Here is a 7,510-nt window from a genome sequence, read left to right as displayed (position 1 = left end):
TAACAAAAGTCTTAATTGGTGAAATTGTCGATTTGTCGATGTTAATTAACGATTTCTGGTGTCCATAAAGTGCAACATACCCGTGATAATCAAAATTAACCTTTATAAGAGTGAATAAAGTGACTTGTGAAATTTTGGTGTAAACGTAGTTTGCCGCTGCGCTGTCAGAATTTTGAAAACTAACTTGATAAAACAGCGTTTTTTTCGCAAATTTTAAACACAATTTGCATTAGATTTAAAATAAAAACTCAGAAATTTGAATCACAGTTATGTTGAAAAAAAATTGAATTCGCGAATTTTTCCGCAAAAACTCAAAAATCGCTAAAAATTATTCTTCTTAGGCGTCGCGACGCCAACCAAACCGTGATAAAAAACAAATTTTTGCGTCAGCTTCTAGAGCTTTGCCAACTATGAGCGTATGCAAAATTTCAAAATTTTATCTTTAAAATTAAAGACGATTTTAGGGGTGGACACAAGTGTTGCCGGACCCTGTATATATATATAAATATTGATATCTTTCCGTTAATGAATTTTTCTTAGCAAAATAATACTTACGATTGTTGCAAAAAATATATTTGTAAAAAATTTTTTAATTATAATTACAAGTAAACTTACTTATTTTCATTTTCGGATGGGTTTTTCTGCAAAATAAATTTAGTATTTATAAAAATTGTTAAATTAAAACTAAAAACACTTACTTCGGCCATGTTTTCTTTTCGAAAGAAAGACGCATTATTTTTTTCATCCAAAGCCACCTTCGTTAACAATTGAAAATCACATTCTACGATGTAAATTTAATTATTGCAAAAAAAAATATACATTCAAACATACTTTCGTTTATTCGTTAGTTTTTCGATCAATTTGAATGGTGCGGCATTTTTTGAATTATATCTTGGATTTTTAATTTTTCAAATGCGAAATTTTTAAAATCCGCTATTACAGTTTCCTACTTTTTATATTTTACAGTTTTCTACTTTTGCCATTTCGATCGATATTTTTCATCGATCGCTTAATTAACCAATTATTATGATAGAAGCTGAGAATAAATGCTATCGTTTAAATAACTACAGGCCAGTCTATCGCGACAGGTAATCAACTATTTTCATTTAAGCATTCATCTCTAATCTTTTTAATTTGAGGTTAACCTTTCACCATTTTTTTCTCATCAAAGATCGCGCGACCCACCAATAATTGAAAAAAAATAATAAATGGAAGATCATGAAGACTTTACTACCGTCATCATCAGTTTCTAACAGGTAGCAAAGTTTACGCATACAAATCGTTGATAATAAAATAGTTCAGCTACGTGTAAAACATCAAAGTTGAAGACAGACAGGCTGACGAGTTGGCTCATACAAGAAACAAACATAAATTTCTTTTTTAATATAACAGTCATGTACAAGCTGTTGCGTACAATTGGCACTTAGCTTAAATTTAAGCGGTTCGCGCAAATCGAACCAATCAGGTACGTGTTTTGTGGAACTAATCTTGAATTCTTGACAACGGCAGTTCGTACATTAGTGCTTGGAGGTTAATCTGCGTAAGTTGAATGATAAAGCGAAAGAAAAATAGTAAAACTAATACCTAACATTTTATAGCAGGTGCTCAAATGTGTTCCCATTGGCATTGATACATTTCTGCAGACGAGTTCTAAAATTTCTTAAGACATTTTGAACCATATTTTGGTCAATCGATACAAATGCTTCTCGAATTCGTTGTCTTAAATTTTCGGGAGTTGTTGGCGGCGTGGAATAAACTTTACTTTTTACGTATCCCTATAAAAAGTAGTCGCACGGGGTAAGATCAGGCGACCGTGCAGGCCAAGGTATTGGACCTCCTCTTCCGATCCAACGAGGTCCAAACCTTCCATCCAAATATTCTCTGACAGGCCGGGCAAAATGAGGTGGGGCTCCGTCCTGCTTGAAATGCTTATTTGCCACTCGATTTAAGGGTAAGTCATCGACAAGATCTTCATAGGTGTTTTGCAAAAATTGCAAATACATGGCTCCTGTTAAGTTGCCTTCAAAAAAGTGAGGGCCAATTACACGGTCGCCTATTAGTCCTCCCCAAACATTAAGTGACCAAACTCTTTGGTTGTCAATATGCCAAGTCTAATGGGGATTCTCGGTGGCCCAAACAACGCTGTTGCTTTTGAAGCGTGCTTCATCAGAAAATAAAATATTTCCGGGAAAATTGGCATTATCATCTTCAGACAATTCTTGGTGTAATGAAATTTTAAACGGATGATATTTTTTTTTCTTTTAAAATTCTTTGGATTGAAGATCTTGAAACTTGATTATTTAAAATTTGCCTTGCAACATTTCTAACACTTGTTGTTGGATTTTCTTCGAAAGCTTCAATTCCCGCACGCTTCCCATATCTTCGAATAAAGTTAGTACTCGGCTAACTTTAAATTTAGAGAATCCTTCATTAGGATGACGCTCAATGAAAAGCCTAACTGTTTCATTAATGTCTCTGTGACATTCGCCGTAAGTAAAAATTACTTCCATTTTGAAGAACATTGACAACTCAGCCATAATAATGCTTATCAATAAACACAAAAACGAAAATTAACACAAAACAAGAAAAACACGAACACGAACAAACAAAAAACCTAATAACTAAATTCAATAAAATTAACGCAAAACAAAAACAAGAAAAACACGAAAACGAACAAAAAAAAAACGTAATAACAACAATTTGAAAATACTTAGAAAAGGCACAAAAAACAAGGCAAAACTTTATTGATAAGCAATAAATGACAATAATGACATTATTAAACTATTACCAACTTGGAAATTGTTTAAAATTTTGAAAATTGCCACCACAGCGCCTCTAACGTAATGCTCGTCAATATTCAGCAAAGTCTTCAACCAATTTTAACTTGTAACTGTAATTCAACAGTAATGTATGAGACATTAGATGAGCACATCTTGCATGTTGCTAAATCTGAAATTTCTTCATTCTGCTCACACCTTGTGGTTATTTTTTATGGGGATAACTACGTCAAAAGTCAAGGTCAGTCCATGCCACCGACAAGATTTGACACGTTTGAGCGCCCATAAAATGTTTGGTATTAATTTTAACGTATTGCTTTCGTTTTATAAAATCATTCACCCTAAGCAGATTAAGCTCCAAACTCCAAGTTGCGAACGTGTGAACTTCCGTAGTCAACAACCCAAGAAGTCAAGAAGGTTCGTAGGCAATCTAGGCCGTGGTGCTATCGCAAAATGTTGGCGCAGAACGCTTAAATTGAGCTATGTGCCATTTGTGCGCATTAGGTTGAACATGACTGTTATGTTTGAATCATTCGATTTTTGAACTTGGTTTACAACAACTAGCAATTGGTAAATATCGGCGAAAATTAGGTATGCAAAAGTAACGAAGATTCATTATGTGCTGTATCGTTGAGTGGCGTAACACCTACAAGGCCAACAACAAAGACTACCCATGTCAAAATGAAGTTGGTTTAAATTCTCGAAGTTTATGGTATTTAGTGGTTATGCGACTTAAAATTTGTATGTTTAAATTCTGACCTTTTTTGGCTTTAAAATTACTCTGAGCAATACACTGAGAATGATGCAGTAGTTAAACACGGATTGTTATGTCAAATTTTGAACCAGTTCTGTCTTATTGAATTCATTCATCATCATCATCATCATAGAACATCTCCAAAAACATATGCTGCCCCTAATTGGTTGTGCTGTACATAGGGAGTCACGCTCTCAACTTCTATGCCAGTTACAGAGCCCATTTTGTTTCAAGTAAATTCAAGAAATGGGTCTACAGTAAAAAAGAAAAAAAAACAAGTCTTATCGCCAACAAGCGAAATGCCAGTGACCAAAACGCTAACAATACTTCAGCATTATTTACACTTGTGATAAATGTTCAAAGTACAGAGACATGTTGTAACCAATGTAATATTTGACACATTTGTAAATTTTTGCACATTCGTTCATTATCATTGTAGAAAATAAGATATTACACTGCTATAATTTTCACTGGTAAAATTTATTCATTGATAAAACTTTGTACCTTACAATAAAATACCTTGTGACAAATTATTTGTTAATCAAAGTAAAATTAGTTCCCTGAAAAATAATGAAATACAGCTAATTCTATCTTCATCACAAGCGAGATAACTGTTGCAACGCAATGCAACCATAGATGAGTCAAATCGCTCCACTGCATACTTGTCACTGAATAGCCATTCCATTTCTTATGAACCATTAACATTTCTAAAGTCGTGAATATTAGTTGCACCTCATTACGAACCATTCTGCAATAATTTTTCTGATGATTACCAAACTTTCGACAAGTGTGTCACTCACATTTCCTTGTAGTTACGAAAATTTTGCACCGAAATGCTGTCCGATACATTGTAATTAGTTTTCAAAAGATCGAGATAACCATTCATTCTACAACGTCAATGCGCAAGTTTAATAAATCAGTCAAATTTTACTCATCACGCTCACAATGTAACATAACCTCAAATTCTTAAATGAGAAATGTCATAAATGTCAACAACGTCACGGGGTGATCAACAGGTCAGGGATGTCCAAAATCTAAATTGGCTGTAGAAGTCGTTTGTTTGAACAGGATACAAAACAAAAATAATGATTTTAAAACGTTTATTAAAACTTCAAAGAATACAAAGCACTAACATATTTTCTATAGATTTAAATTGCACAATTTACTAATGCCAAATGATTTAATATTAAAATTACGGTTGACGTGATGAAATCTTATTTGGAGATATTTGGAAATTAATTGCTTGACCAAATAGCAAACATGATTAGACACAAATGTTTCAAATTCTAAAAGACGGTCATTTAGGCAGGTAAAAATAGTATTAGGTAAACTGGCATAGACTGTATTAACGAGCGGAATTAAAATGTTGCCTGGAGGAACACGGTTACCGGTAACATGAAGCAGTCGTCTACAACGTTTTTCTGTTTGTCTGCAGATTTTAATAACGTCTAAGGAGGGATACACTAAGCCTCCTCTGTCTTTAAAACCAATGAAACGCGAATTGACATGTTCAAAAGTGGTGGAAGTTAAAGCCTTGGCGCAAACATCGCATTGTATGATTCTGCAAAATTTTCTTACAATAAAACCTGAAATGTATTCAACGATGTCATAAATCAGATCAGACATCACAACAGTATTAATTGATGAGTAATCGTGATCTTCTAATTCGTCTGGAAACAAAATTAACCCATCTGGAAAACATCTACTTTGAGTGTTACAGTGGTTGGTAACATCGCTAGTAACACTCAAAATCGGCCAATGTGACGCAGTTGGAATTTATATGCTTAAGCTCGTGTCTAATAAGCAAGCGCTTAAAAGCTGTAATAAATTGTCTGGCTGTAGGGTTGTTATTAAAGCCTAAACGGCTCCTAATTGAAGAAAAAAACAACTCAAAATGATCTTGACTTAAGGGGATATCTAACAAACTGTAACGGTAAATTCTGCTTCAAAATTCTGCGTAAAGGAAAAATTATATGAAACATTTTAAACATCCAAACGTTAAATGCAGCATCTCCCTTCAACCCTCATTATTTGTAGACGGCACTCTTTTAGTGAGTTACCCATGGTCAGTCTGCTTACTACGGTAATAAAACCATAAATAAAAACTACTTCTTAAAACCCCAGCCCGAGTGGTTTAGATTAAACATGGGACTTTTACATCGATTTTTTATTAATATAGATTTTGCCAAAAAACATCGATTTTAAATACATTATATTTTTATTTTCGATGTATCATTAAAAATCGATGATTGCGGTTTCGATGTATGTATTTTATTTTGCACTCGTGATTTTGGTGATATTTTGTTTGGTTGGTTGTCAACGTATAGAACCAAAGCAAGGCGTGATTTAATTGTGCTGCGATCACTTTTATTCTTATTAATCTCGAATTTGTTATTTTTTTTATAATTTATTTACTTTATATTTTGTTTATAACTTAAGGCTTTTATTTATTTATTTTTTTTGTATTTGTTTATTATTTTGATGGTTTATTAAGAATTTTATTTATTTTTGTTTTTCACAATAAACTAAGCTATATTTAGTTTTTTATTTACTATTTTTCAAAATCGATGTTTTCTCCGATGTATTAGAGATCGATGTAATTGTGCTCTTGTTGAAATTGAGTTCAACATCGATTTTTTTTACTCGATGTTCCCATGTTTAGTTTAGATTATTATTACCATCATCTTGTGGGCAGGACAATAGCTAATAGTTTTGACTACACTGATGGCCAAATTATTATTGCCCATGGCCAGTAAATCTTAAATACTTTGATAGTAGAGTCCGATATTTTACAAATTACACCCGTGAAACTTAATAATTACAATATCTCATTATTATTATTTAATGTTTATCTTCATAAATAAATTAAATTTTTCCCGAAAAGGTGGGATTTGTGTAATTGCAAAAATTGAAGAATTAATGGATGTACTGGGATCTTCGAATTTTGTTCAAGATTTTTGTGAATGTAACAAAAAATAGTAAACATAATTATAAATAATTAAATTATGTATTAAATTGATCTATCTTTTAAAACCTTTCAATTACGAAAATTTTTTCAGTCTTTTCAACACCCCAAAGTCATAATTTTGACAACAAGACGTTATGTTACTGTCTGGTTGTTCTCAAAATACGTATGTGTGAATTTTGAAAAGTTTACGCATGTGGAATGCTAAAAATTATTTCGATTTCAGCCAAGTTTTCGTATTTAATTAATCAAAAAGTCATTAAATATTCACTTTACAAAAATTATATATAGCATTCAACATAGTGCACGTTGAACAGATTCATATGCAAAAAACAGAAAGCAATTTACTCAAATAGTTTTCGAGTAATCGTGTTTGGAAAAATACATTGAATTTGCCCTATACTGAAATTTGTTTGATATCCCCTTAACTTGTAAGTCAAAACATAGCTGAAAATTACATGTTAATTATGCAAATTATTAGAAAGATTAAATGTTACTCAAGTTGTGGATCTTCAGACTTGATCATATGATCATAGATCAATTGCGTGCTTTCAATTAAAGTTAGCAAGCCGATAAATCCTGTTCTCCGTTTAGAAGCAACAAGAAATGTGCCATTTACTAACTTCAGAAATTTAATGTAATCAGCACTGTCTTGTAGAAATGGACGCCAGTAATGTTCATTTTTTCCTGATAATGGGGCTTTATAGTTCTTTCCAAATATATTTTTGTTATTAAAGATATTAAACAATCTAAAAGTTAATTCAATTAAAATTAGAATATTCCTAATTTTAATCTATACCTATCACATACACGAATGAATTTCGTTGTTGCCTGCAAGTTTTTGAATTGAGGAAGTTGCAGAACTTCTCTACAAAAATCAATCGCATCGGCAACACTTGAAGATAACGTTTGGACAGCCAACTTTACTTTCATTGGCTGTCTTTTCCAATTTATATGCCTCCTAGTTAACTTATTGGCGATGTTCAGTTGTTCGTTATCTTGTAGAGTCTGCAA

Source organism: Gnatocerus cornutus, unplaced genomic scaffold (assembly GCF_029298725.1).
Source record: "Gnatocerus cornutus isolate USDA-ARS CGAHR unplaced genomic scaffold, icGnaCorn1.1 Chromosome12, whole genome shotgun sequence".
In the NCBI taxonomy this organism is placed as follows: domain Eukaryota; kingdom Metazoa; phylum Arthropoda; class Insecta; order Coleoptera; family Tenebrionidae; genus Gnatocerus; species Gnatocerus cornutus.
Note: the sequence above shows the minus strand (reverse complement) of the source record.